The sequence below is a fragment of the Vigna unguiculata genome, chromosome 9, assembly GCF_037176805.1.
Source record: "Vigna unguiculata cultivar grain cowpea cultivar isolate G323 ecotype 2 chromosome 9, ASM3717680v1, whole genome shotgun sequence".
Taxonomy (NCBI): Eukaryota; Viridiplantae; Streptophyta; class Magnoliopsida; order Fabales; family Fabaceae; genus Vigna; species Vigna unguiculata.
In genome coordinates this window covers 18364657-18379365 of record NC_140800.1, presented here as the reverse complement: position 1 = coordinate 18379365, position 14709 = coordinate 18364657, and positions in this window count along the sequence as shown.

The following is a 14709-nucleotide window of genomic DNA, read 5'->3' as shown; positions in this document are numbered from 1 at the left end:
CCCAAGTTATTTCACACGAGTTATCGTCCAGGCGACCAACTTTGTTTTGAGCGAGCGAGCGTCTCGCTCAGGCGACGGGAGTCTCGCCTAAGCAAGAATGCGCAGAAGCCACAGTTCCTGATTGTCGAGCTCTCGCCTAGGCAAATGGAGCTTGCTTGAGCGAGACCCTTCAGCCTGAGCGAGGAGTTGGGCGAGGGTACTTTGGTATTTTGCTGTTTCTCTGTTTTTGGATGGTTGGCACTTGTTTGATTTAAATTGTTATATTAAAAGCATGAGGGGAATGATTATGCATGAATGATATGGTTCATGGGTTGAAAATGATAGATTTGGTATGATCTTGGCATGTGAGTTTACATGGGATGATTGGTTGGCAAAGTGGCATGGTGCCAGTGTGAAATACACTTCTATTTTCATGGATTTGGATGGAAGAGTTGGAATGGATTCAACCTGGCATGTGAATGAGGATTGATTATAAAGGCTGTCATGAGATTTATATGCATGAAAAATATTGCTTGTTTGATTGAGTATGATTGGTATATGGTCAGTATGTAATTCCGTGAGCCTCTAGGTGAGACCTCATGGTAGTGCTTTAGTGGTCGGGACGTAATTCCATGACCCTTGTTAGTGGGAGTCCATGGTGGTGCCCCATCTATATAATTTGGTAAGGATTCAAGGTAAGGTTGCATCCTGACACTCTAAGGAGTCAGTTAGTCTCACTTAGAGCGGACTGATTCTTGTGGTGAGAGTAGTAGGAGGCTTGAAATCCATTAAAGGCTAACCTTGTGTGGGGGGGTTGAAACATTGTAACACTTAGCTCGGGGGTGAGCAAAGAAATCCACCACAAGTGCAAGCATCCGCTGAATCCGACTAAATTATATGTATCCGGATGAGTCGAGTATGAGTTTTAGTGTATGGTTTGTGAGTCAAAACATGATTTGGTTGACATATATTCATTTGTTTGTGAAATAGTATGTATATGTATGATAAAATGTTTTATACTCTGGCTTACCCTTTTGCTTGTTTGGTTGCTTTGTATGTGGTTCTTCTCCTTTGCGATGATCATCAATTTATTGATGTGAGCAGATGCGAGAGGTACTCGAGCTCAACAGGGAAGGGATGATTTCGCAGCATAGTCTACCTGGACTGGATTTCTTTTATTTGGGCTTTTCCCTAGGACTATGGCCCATGTACTGTTTTGGCTTTTGATGTATTATCAACTACTGTTATGTCCTTGTTCTTATTTTTGTATTTGGCATCGTGGTGTGCCTAGTTCCTCTTTTGTCTCCGTTTGAACAACTGTATGGAGTGAGGTTTATACTCCAGGACCGCGCCATTATATTTTTGTGTGATACCTCTTTTATTAGGGTTATAATTTAAATGGGGTGTTACATTTATGGTATCAGAGCAATCATTCCTTAGGTCTGTGGACTTGGGTGTCCACCTAGCTTTTGTGGTGTCTGTCCAGTGTCTTTAGTTGAGTTTTCTATCTTATCAATCTGACAAGTGGTTTCCAGTGTGCCAGTGAATCATGGCACCTCCTTGCATGGACTCTCAATCCTCTCAATGCGATGTACTTGATATAGCCACAACTATAGAAGGAATGGTGGCTGTTATGAGGCAATAAAGTATGATGATGATGCAACAACATGAAGCATCAATGCAGCGGTAGACAACGTCACTCAAACAGCAGCAATTGGTGATGTAGCAGATGGAGGCTGCAAGAGTGGCTGCTGAGGATGCTCACCGACAGCAAATGGAGGCCATCCGCCAATTGGAGGAGAACAGGGTAGCTGGCCCTGTATTTGGTCCCGAGCCACGACCTACAGTTAGAGAGTGAAGCTTGGAAGACTTTTTGAAGCACCACCCAGTGAAATTCAACGGGAAGACTAGCCCTGATGCAGCAGACCAATGGCTAAAGGATTTGGAGCGCATCTTTGATGCAAAGATGTGCCCTGCGGAGAACAAGTTGGCGTTCGCAGTGTATATGCTCACAGAAGAGGCAGAACATTGGTGGATCAGTGTGAAGTCCATCATGGAAGAAAAAGATGAGCCAATTACTTGGGAGGCCTTCAGGGGGAAATTCCTCTCCGAGTACTTCTCTGATAGTGTCAGATATGCCAAGGAGGTGGAGTTTCTCCAGCTCACTCAGGGAGGGAAGTCTGTGACTGAGTATGCTAAGAAGTTCAAACACCTCAGCCGCTTCTACACCTTGCCACCTAATGAAGAATAGAGATGTCAAAAATTTGAGAATGGCCTCCGTGGTGATATCCGATTGATGGTGGCCCCATTATCCATTAAGGATTTTGCACACTGGTGGAGAAAGCCAGAGTTATGGAAAAGATGAAAAATGAAGTAGAAGGTCGGCGCCCACAGCAACCTCAGAGGATAGGTGGACCATCTGGGTCCAAGACAAGGCACGAGGAGAGGAGAAAGCCTTATGACAGACCTCACCATCAGTCTTAGGGGTCTAGGAGCTTTCCTCCCCAGCAGGACCGAGTGCAGTGTTACATATGTGGAGGCCCTCATCTGAGGAATGTGTGCCCACACATGGAGGGTTACCGCAAGTGCAACAACTGTGGCAATGAAGGCCACTTTGGGAAAGATTACCCCATTCTTGCTAGGGCAGTGACACGCCCTCTAGTTTAGACTCTCCACCAGCATCAGCAGAGGAACAGGGGTAACAAGCCTCAGGCGACAGGCAGGGTGTATGCTATGACAAGAGTAGAGGCAACTGGCTCAGGTAACCTGGTTATGGGTAGTTGCATAATAACTAGTAGGTCCTGTTATGTGTTGTATGATTCTAGAGTGACACACTCATTTGTGTCAGATGCTTGTGTGAAATGTCTAGGTCTGCTGGTGTCTGAGCTATAGTGTGAGCTGGTGGTATCTACTCCGACGTTAGGTTTGGTCAGGACGTCGTCCTTATGTGTTAGGTGTCCGGTGGAGGTAGAGGGACGCAGGTATAAAGTGAACCTAATCTGCCTACCTCTACAAGAGTTGGAGGTGATCTTAAGGATGAATTGGTTGTCTTCCAATCACATTCTTATAGACTTCCGAGAGAAAAAGTTGTTATTTCCCAACTTAGAGAAACCTGAGTTGTTATCATCTCACAGGGTTATGAAGGAGCTGCAGAACGGTGTTCAATGTTTCATGATATTCACACATCTAGAGGTGGATGGGGAAGAGATGAAGTCTGCCATACCAGTGGTGCAAGAATTTGAAGACGTGTTCCTAGATGAAGTACCAAGGCTGCCTCCCAATAAAGAGGTAGAGTTCTCAATCGACCTGGTGCCTGGAATCGGTCCAGTGTCGATGGCTACGTACCTGGCTCCGACGGAGTTGGTGGAACTCAAGAAACAGATAGAGGAGCATTCCAGAACTCAAGAGGAGCATTCCAAGCAGTTGAGGCTAGTGCTTGGTGTTCTGAGGGAGAAGCAACTATACGCTAAGTTATCCAAGTGTGAATTTTGGATGGATGAAGTACAGTTTTTGGGGCATGTGATATCCGCTCAGGGGATTGCAGTGGATCCAACAAAAGTTGAGATAGTGATAAAGTGGGAGAGTCCCAAGTCAGCAACCAAGATCAGAAGTTTTGTAGGGTTAGCTAGCTACTACAGAAGATTCATAGAGGGATTCTCCTAAATAGTGGTGCTGTTGACGCGGCTTACCCAGAAGGACCAACCCTTCACTTAGACAGATAAGTGTGAGGAGAGTTTCCAAGAACTGAAACGAAGGTTGACGAGTGCTTCCATATTGATCATCCCAGATGTTGGGAACCTTTTGAGGTGTATTGTGATGCCTCCCATCTTGTACTTGGTTGCGTGTTGATGCAGGAAAAGAAGGCTGTGGCCTATGCTTCGAGGCAACTAAAGGTGCATGAGAGAAACTACCGCACTCACGACCTATAGTTAGCAGCTATCGTGTTTGCCTTAAAGATCTGGAGGCACTATCTTTATGGTGCTCAGTTTCGCGTATTCAACGATCATAAAAGTCTCAAGTATCTGTTTGATCAGAAGGAGCTGAACATGAGGCAGATGAGGTGGATGGAGTTCTTGAAGGATTATGACTTTGAGCTCCTATCTCATCCGGGGAAAGCAAAGGGTTAAATATGTTTTTGGTTCCTCAGGTTTAATTGACTTTTGGAATTAGTCCCTCTTTGAAACTTTATACCAATTTAGTCCTTCATCTTTATCAATGCGTGGATTTAGTCCTTCTTACCAATTTTTGTTAAGTTTATTTTACATTTTAAACGCATTTTTTGATAATATTTGAATTAACATTGAAGCGAAAATGTGTCAAACGGTATAAACAATTCAAATATTATCCTGAAATGCGCTTGAAACGTCAGATAAACTTAACAAAATTTGGTTAAAAGGACTAAATTCACGCATTTTTAAAGATGAAGGACTAAATTGGTATAAAATTTCGAAGAGTGACTAATTCAAAATTTTACTGAAACTTGAGTGACAAAAACATATTTAACAAAATATAATATAACATAACATAATATAACAATATAAAATAATATAATATAATATAATATAATATAATATAATATAATATAATATAATATAATATAATATAATATAATATAATATAGTATATTATAATATATTCTAGTATATTCTAGTATATTTTATAACAGTAAAGTATAATATAATATAATATAATATAGTATAATATAATATAATATAGTATAATATAGTATAATATTGTATAATATAGTATAATATAATGTAATATAATGTAATATAATATGATGTAATATAATATAATATAATATAATATAATATAATATAATATAATATAATATAATATAATATAATATAATATAATATAATATAATATAATATAATATAATATAATATAATATAATATAATATAATATAGTATAACAATATAATATAATATAATATAGTATAATTTAATATAATATAATATAATATAATATAATATATAATGTATATAGTGTCAGAATCTATAAATTCTTTAGTCATTTTTTGAAAATTCTTTAGTCAAGATTAAGAACTAAGTTTAACTTTTTCATTTCTTGTCATCCATAAATTGATAGACAAATAGAAATTGTGAATAGGTTTCTTTCCACTATGTTAAAGACTATCTTGAAAGGTAATGAAAAATCTTGGGATGAATACCTTTCCTATATTAAGTATGCTTACAATAGGGTAGTTCACAAAACTACTAAGATCACTCATGTTCAGGCTGTTTATCGTTTTAATCCTCTCACTCTATTATATTTACTACCAATTCCAAAATCTTTTGAGTTTGTTCGTAAGGAAGGGTTAAAAAGTAAAATTTAGCAACAAACTGAAAAGTACGCAAGGTACAATAATAGAGGAAGGAAAGATATCATGTCTGAGGAAGGACATTGGGTTTGGCTTCACCTAAGCAAAGAAAGTCCAACCTTAGTCCCTAAGGAGATGGTCCCTTTAGAATCCTTAAGATATTGCCACTTAGGTAAGTCACACTAGAGCCATGCTCTCCTTTGGCTCTAAAAACTCCAATTTCATTTTGAATATTCCCTCTTCTTTTGGAAAAGTTTTGATCTTCGTTGCTCTTATAAATTGAGGAGCACCCTTTGTAAGACTCGAAAAATTTAAATAATTAATTAAATAATTATTTAATAAATGCGGGTAGTAGCCAATGATTCTACATTAAATGCCTTAAAGGCTCATACTACCCGCATTTATTAAATAATTATTTAATTAATTATTTAAATTTTTCGAGTCTTACAAAGGGTGCTCCTCAATTTATAAGAGCAACGAAGATCAAAACTTTTCCAAAAGAAGAGGGAATATTCAAAATGAAATTGGAGTTTTTAGAGCCAAAGGAGAGCATGGCTCTAGTGTGACTTACCTAAGTGGCAATATCTTAAGGATTCTAAAGGGACCATCTCCTTAGGGACTAAGGTTGGACTTTCTTTGCTTAGGTGAAGCCAAACCCAATGTCCTTCCTCAGACATGATATCTTTCCTTCCTCTATTATTGTACCTTGCGTACTTTTCAGTTTGTTGCTAAATTTTACTTTTTAACCCTTCCTTACGAACAAACTCAAAAGATTTTGGAATTGGTAGTAAATATAATAGAGTGAGAGGATTAAAACGATAAACAGCCTGAACATGAGTGATCTTAGTAGTTTTGTGAACTACCCTATTGTAAGCATACTTAATATAGGAAAGGTATTCATCCCAAGATTTTTCATTACCTTTCAAGATAGTCTTTAACATAGTGGAAAGAAACATATTCACAATTTCTATTTGTCTATCAATTTATGGATGACAAGAAATGAAAAAGTTAAACTTGGTTCTTAATCTTGACTAAAGAATTTTCAAAAAATGACTAAAGAATTTATAGATTCTGACACTATATACATTATATATTATATTATATTATATTATATTATATTAAATTATACTATATTATATTATATTATATTGTTATACTATATTATATTATATTATATTATATTATATTATATTATATTATATTATATTATATTATATTATATTATATTATATTATATTACATCATATTATATTACATTATATTACATTATATTATACTATATTATACAATATTATACTATATTATACTATATTATATTATACTATATTATATTATATTATATTATACTTTACTATTATAAAATATACTAGAATATACTAGAATATATTATAATATACTATATTATATTATATTATATTATATTATATTATATTATATTATATTATATTATATTATATTATATTATATTATATTATATTATATTATATTATATTATATTATATTATATTATATTATATTATATTATATTATTTTATATTGTTATATTATGTTATGTTATATTATATTTTGTTAAATATGTTTTTGTCACTCAAGTTTCAGTAAAATTTTGAATTAGTCACTCTTCGAAATTTTATACCAATTTAGTCCTTCATCTTTAAAAATGCGTGAATTTAGTCCTTTTAACCAAATTTTGTTAAGTTTATCTGACGTTTCAAGCGCATTTCATGATAATATTTGAATTGTTTATACCGTTTGACACATTTTCGCTTCAATGTTAACTCAAATATTATCAAAAAATGCGTTTAAAATGTAAAATAAACTTAACAAAAATTGGTAAGAAGGACTAAATCCACGCATTGATAAAGATGAAGGACTAAATTGGTATAAAGTTTCAAAGAGGGACTAATTCCAAAAGTCAATTAAACCTGAGGAACCAAAAACATATTTAACCCTTTGCTTTCCCCGGATGAGATAGGAGCTCAAAGTCATAATCCTTCAAGAACTCCATCCACCTCATCTGCCTCATGTTCAGCTCCTTTTGATCAAACAGATACTTGAGACTTTTATGATCGTTGAATACGCGAAACTGAGCACCATAAAGATAGTGCCTCCAGATCTTTAAGGCAAACACGATAGCTGCTAACTATAGGTCGTGAGTGCGGTAGTTTCTCTCATGCACCTTTAGTTGCCTCGAAGCATAGGCCACAGCCTTCTTTTCCTGCATCAACACGCAGCCAAGTACAAGATGGGAGGCATCACAATACACCTCAAAAGGTTTCCCAACATCTGGGATGATCAATATGGAAGCACTCGTCAACCTTCGTTTCAGTTCTTGGAAACTCTCCTCACACTTATCTGTCTAAGTGAAGGGTTGGTCCTTCTGGGTAAGCCGCGTCAACAGCACCACTATTTAGGAGAATCCCTCTATGAATCTTCTGTAGTAGCTAGCTAACCCTACAAAACTTCTGATCTTGGTTGCTGACTTGGGACTCTCCCACTTTATCACTATCTTAACTTTTGTTGGATCCACTGCAATCCCCTGAGCGGATATCACATGTCCCAAAAACTGTACTTCATCCATCCAAAATTCACACTTGGATAACTTAGCGTATAGTTGCTTCTCCCTCAGAACACCAAGCACTAGCCTCAACTGCTTGGAATGCTCCTCTTGAGTTCTGGAATGCTCCTCTATCTGTTTCTTGAGTTCCACCAACTCCGTCGGAGCCAGGTACGTAGCCATCGACACTGGACCGATTCCAGGCACCAGGTCGATTGAGAACTCTACCTCTTTATTGGGAGGCAGCCTTGGTACTTCATCTAGGAACACGTCTTCAAATTCTTGCACCACTGGTATGGCAGACTTCATCTCTTCCCCATCCACCTCTAGATGTGTGAATATCATGAAACATTGAACACCGTTCTGCAGCTCCTTCATAACCCTGTGAGATGATAACAACTCAGGTTTCTCTAAGTTGGGAAATAACAACTTTTTCTCTCGGAAGTCTATAAGAATGTGATTGGAAGACAACCAATTCATCCTTAAGATCACCTCCAACTCTTGTAGAGGTAGGCAGATTAGGTTCACTTTATACCTGCGTCCCTCTACCTCCACCGGACACCTAACACATAAGGACGACGTCCTGACCAAACCTAACGTCGGAGTAGATACCACTAGCTCACACTATAGCTCAGACACCAGCAGACCTAGACATTTCACACAAGCATCTGACACAAATGAGTGTGTCACTCTAGAATCATACAACACATAACAGGACCTACTAGTTATTATGCAACTACCCATAACCAGGTTACCTGAGCCAGTTGCCTCTACTCTTGTCATAGCATACACCCTGCCTGTTGCCTGAGGCTTGTTACCCCTGTTCCTCTGCTGATGCTGGTGGAGAGTCTAGGGAGGTTTTCAGAGGGAGGTTTTCAGAGGAATCATTGGCATTTTGGGAGAGGGAGAGTTGAGATTTTGTGAAGAAGCAAAGGGAAGCCCTTGGACATCATAAGGAAAAGGGTTAGAAGACCAATTGGAGCAAGGATTAACAGGTTATGGGAGTTCTCTTACGTTGTTCATGTCTTATAACTATTTTCGTGTTATATTGTATGATTAAGATGCCTATTCATGATCAAAATTTCCTCTATTATGTTGTTTTTCATAGTTTCTAGGTTTTGCCCAGAAACCGCCTGACGTTTGTGAGTGTGCCGCCAGGCAATGCTTCATTTTTTGCTTAGTTTCCTGGGTTTTGGTATGAACCGCCTGGCGGCGAAGGTGAACCCGCCAGGCGACGCATAGTGATTGTCCCTAATTTTCGTATTTCGTGTTTTCTGTGGTACAATGAATTTTCTTTAGGATTGCAAAGTCTGTGAATGTACGTGGGGTCATCGGGATATGATCGGGATGGTGGACAAGAATATAAGCATGAAGAGGTGGTGTTTAATTGATGAATGAAACGAAATTGGGGATAATAGGAGTAAATTGTGAATTTGTTTGGATTAGTATGATAGAATTGGTTGAGTATGCAACTGTAGATGAATTGATTTTTGAACTATTGGTGTGTGCATGAATTTCTGGATGGTGAGGGTTAATTAGAAAAGCGTCCAAGAGTATATACGAACTTTGGTGTTCCCATGAATTGATGTTGCGCCTAGCGGCATCTTATTGGCCGCCAGACGATAGCGTGAAAAAGGTGTGGTTTTGAATAATTAAGGGGATGGCTGAAGGAAGGAGTTGTTATTGAATTGTGTTGAAAGAAAATTAATTGAGACAAAGGGATTTAGATAATTGAATGGGGGCCATGATAAACAAGGCAATGCATAGAGCAAGGTGATGTGTTTGGGGTAAAGTGAATTAGGCTTGGTAATGAATGTTTGGTGATGGTCTAAAAATCTATAATAGGGAAAGGAAAAAGGACGTATAACTAAGATGGAAATGTGGATTCTGGTTAGTGGAAGTAGAGGAATTTGAGCATAGCAATTATATACAAAAAGGGTGTACAAATAATTGGTTAAGTATGGGATCGCTGATGAGTGAAATTGGTTACGGGGATTGAGAAAGGGATGGTTTCTGCTATAACTTGATTAAGTCACATTGCAACTTTATAGTGGTGAGTAAATCACCTAGTTTGAGAGGGTTGAATGGGGATTATGATTTATAGGCAACCAAACTATGTTGAAGTTGATGGGTAATAGAATCAGGTTCTGATATAAGAGGGTGTTGTTTCCTTTGGAGGTCAATCATGTTGAAGAACATACCAGTTTCGGGTGCGAAAACCAGCAGAAGTGAGCTATTGGTATGACGCCTGACGGGCTGCTGATGCCTGCCAAGCAGTAGGATCAACGTGAGGAGTCCCTGCACCGCGTTGCGCCTGGCGATATCCGTGAAACAGTGGGTCTGGGAGAGGCTTGGCGCCTGGCGGCAGGGAGGTACCGCTAGGCGGTCTGCGCAGTTTTCGCCTAGCGGCACTTAGGCTGCGCTAGGCGATAATGCTGCGAACAGTGGCTTGTGTGTGTTGCTTTTACACAGTGATGCGATACTTGGATCAAGGGATGGTGTGCCATGAACAGGTAGGTTCATGGATGGTGGTGAACATGTGATAATATGAGTGGGGAGGTTCATATCCAGTTACTCTCGTGTGGGGATACGAGCAAGGTAGGTTCGTATGTTCTGTGCTCACACTTGAAAGATGCTGCGTGCAAGGAGGTACGTAGCTGATGGATCACATGGGTTGAACTACGGGCGGGCAGGTCCGTAGAGCAGGACTACGAGCGGAGAGATTTGTAGAGGTAGGACCACGAGCGGGTAGGTTCGTGTGAGCATCATAAATCCTGAATCCAAGGCTAACTACTTGTGTGTTGTGAAGACTGAAAAGCTTTGGGGATTAAGGTCTTGGCTAAGAATTAACTAGGATGAAATAGATGGGTGTATTACTTCTATTGTGATTCATTGTTATGATAATTATTTATTTTATGAGCTCACCCTTTCTGTGTGTGTTTGGTGATGATCGTATAATTCTTTACACAGGAGCAGATGATGTTACAGGTGATGCTGCAGACGTTTGAGGCAGAGAGAGGGGCCAGCATGGGATGTCGAGCTAGGATTTTTACACTACTATTCTATGATTTTAGTTTTTATTCAACAAATTTTGGAACTTGTATAATTTATATGAATTTTTATGGATTTGTACTTTGGATTTGTAAGCGCTATTATAAATTTTGAATTTCTCGCACTTTTATGAATAATAAAAATTTTGACTATTGAATTTCAATTCTTTATCGATTTATTTAATTAAGTAATATTCATTAGGGACGTACACCTTTCTTACAAATTCATTCATAAATATAGTAGATAAACTTTGTTGAGATCACTCTAGACATTTCTTTCTTTGTGAATCAATCTAGGTTAGAGCTCTTGATGACTTACGTCGAACCAACTCTCGTGATTAATAAAATATAGAGATTAGATTTCTTTGGGCCAAGTAGAGTAGGGTTTCATTTGGGCCATGTATTTAGGCTTTTTTTTGTAGGAATTGGGCTTAGGTTGAAATGTGGATCATGAGAGATAATTTAAGGTTTCAATTGGTCTTCAATTGGCCCAATAAAAACCCTAGGTCGGTCTTATGTGATAGAAGTGTGCACAGTTACCTCGTTTTGCACATGTTGCAAATGCATGGAAAGTGTGAGTGTCACATGGCACTTGATCCACACTATACACCACCTTTCTTAGAGCACATGGGGGAAAACATTTGAATTCTTCCTTCCTTTTTAATCTTGAATTTGGTGAGCTTCCTATAAATTTAGGTCTCCACCCCTTTGTAAAACACTCTTGATCATAGTAAAGAACTTTTGTCGAGATTAGTCTAGACATTCTTTCTCTTGAGAGATACCCTAGCTAGATTTTTCCTTAGGACTTCCTCTAGCCTTCTTCCTCTAAAATTGGCATCACCTTTCTAGAGGACATCCTCCTGACACCTAAGATCACACCTCATCGAACCATTTCCCTTCATTTTTGCTTCTGCTACATCCTTCATATGAGACTCCACTCTACCAAACCTCGAAGCTTGGGGTCATCAACTTCCCTTCTAGGTTTCCTTTGGCCATCCTTCCTTGAGAGTTGGCCTCACCTCTCTTGATAAGAAGCTTAGTGATCTTTGCCAAAAGCAGTGGCATCGTAAGGAATCAAAGCTATTTTTGTACCCATGGTTGCAGCAACCTCTGTCAATGCTACTAATGGATCATGTGTGACTAATTCAATTTGTGGTGTCATCCTCATGAGATGTTTCGACCAGGTGATGAAAGTTTATAATGCTTGCAATACAATACCAACCTCTAATGTCGGTATAAGAACTGCAGCATCACCATAACCTTTACCTAACGAAAGGGGAGACAATCACCACGTAACATGGTGGAACCTTCAAAGCACTTCACTACAAAAAGTCTTGTTAAATATAACAGTTATTTGTGGTATAAAATAGCGTTTATGACCGCCATATTTTGCGCGTGTGGCGGGTGCAGGTACCGCCATATATTCTACTGCCACAAAGTATAATGTGGCGGTCTTATGTGAAATGTCGCAACACCCGCTATTTAATGCACTACACAAATAATGGCAGTTCAAACCGCCATATTCGCTATGCAAAGTGTGATAGTTAAAACTGTCGTAATTTGTTTATTTTTAAAATAATTCTAATACGAAAAATGATACCTAAAAGCGCCATTATTTTCATTGTACTCAAATGAAATACGACGTTTCAAACTGTCGTAATTTGAATGCAAAATTATTTTTATGATTTCATTATTTATTTAACTTGCTTTTAAAAAATAAAAAAAAGTAAAATTAAAATATCAAACAATTTTGATCACAAATATTTTCATTCATAATCCATATTAAAAAAGTTCATATTTATCCAGGATCATCCAAAGGTTTTCATGTTGGAAACAAAAAGCCAAAAAAGTATCTTACATCATTATATACATTTTTCTAAATATCTATAGCTATGCTCCTAACTAACTAGCCTTGTCTCCTTCAATTGATCATCTTGCACCACTTCATATAATGATTGACTATTGTCTTTTTGTATCTCTGTATTGCCTTCATTTAATCTTTCTCTAACCTGTAATATTAAAAAATATAGAAGAGAATGAGGAATCAACTTCCTAGATTTTCACTAGAATTACAAACATTTTTTATTTGAAGTAAAACAAGAAGGGATGAATTAATGGCATAGAAAAATTGTGTGCAAAGAGAACTCAAATATGTAACAATTATGATTGGTCCATGCCATTAAAACATCGCTATTTCATTATTACTTCATAGAGTTGCATAAAAACCCTAAAATTTGGACACAAAATGAAAAGCAATTAAGTCAATTTAAGCAAATGAACCAAAACAACAAAAAACCCTAAATTTCATAGTTCTTGATGGGAGAACCTTAGAACCTCATGCATTGTTAGTCACAATCTATGTTGTGCACGACTTGTAGTGACGAGTTTTGGCGAAGTCTTAGGGTCGATCGGTGGAGCTCCAAATTGCGTCGCGAGGAAGACGATTTGTGTGGGTGGCGCGCAATTGATGTGATAAAGAAGTTTGATCTTCAATGTGTATTACTCCGGCAACCGCAATGGTTCTAGTGAGCCTCACGAAGATTTGTCGTTGGCTGACGACGACGTGTTGTGGTGGGAGACGACGAGGTGCGAGGTTTAGTGAGCTGAAAAATGAGTGCAACGGTTAAACTTAGGTTAAACATGAGGGGTTCACTAGTTTTTGTTTTAGTAAAAGAATAAATATACAAGTAGATTTTAGAAAAAAAAAAGTGAGGGAAAAATTAGTGCAGGGGAAAGATGGGCAGGATAAGAACAAAAATGGTATAATATAAAATAATGGCAGTGGTAAATGTCATAATTTGCATACAAAATATGGTAGTTATAAAAATATCGTACTATAAAGTAAATTATGGCAGTTTTTTTGAACTGCCATATTAAAACCGTCGTATTTACTTTAACTTTTTGTAGTGCTTCCCGTGGGTCACCAACTTAGGGTGTGTGTGTGTTGGGGGCAGGGGGTTGAGATACATAATAAACCAATGTGTACAACTCACATTGGCAACCGAAGCTAATGTCAGCCCTCGTTTCAGCTACAGCTGAACGAATCCCTTTAGTGTTGACTCTAAACACTAGGAGAAAGGTCAAGCTTTAGTACAGAGGGGAGCTTTTATGAGAGTAGTAAGATCTCTAGCCACTTGTCAAAGGCTTCCATCATCACTTGCTGCTCTTGTCTAATCTCTTGCCGCTTTTTTCAGATCTACTCTCGTTCTTCTCTCATTTCCTCCTGTAGTTACTCTACCAAGTCAACTTTCATTTTTTGCAAGGCTTTCTCCATAGGAACATTACATGATGTATGAAAATGGCATTGTGATGACCCTCCAAATTAACCTCAAATCCCTATAGTATATCCAACAATACGAGCATGTCCAAGGTGTTTCAGTTCGTCCAAGAGTAGTATTAAGAATATCCTCTCAACCATGAGGATTGAAACCACCTTGGGTCTGCTGCTCAACTAGAGAATGGTACAACATGGAAACATATATAATTAGAACACTTTATATGGAATAAAATTTTTAAATTACAATATTGGAAAACATTTATTTACAATCCGTTCAGCAACCTGTTGTGATTCTATACAAAAGTCCATGTTTCAGACTTTTTTAGACACACGTGCTTCCATTTCTCATGCCAGAATGGTAGGGATGGGGTTCAATTGAATCTGCACTACCATCGTCATCACCAGAAGCAGAACATGCTTTAATATTTTCTTTAATCATCTTCTACTCTAGCTTTTGATAACCACTACGAGAAAGTAAGTGGGGAGTCTCATTATGTGTTTGGATGTCTTGTGCTTTTGTCC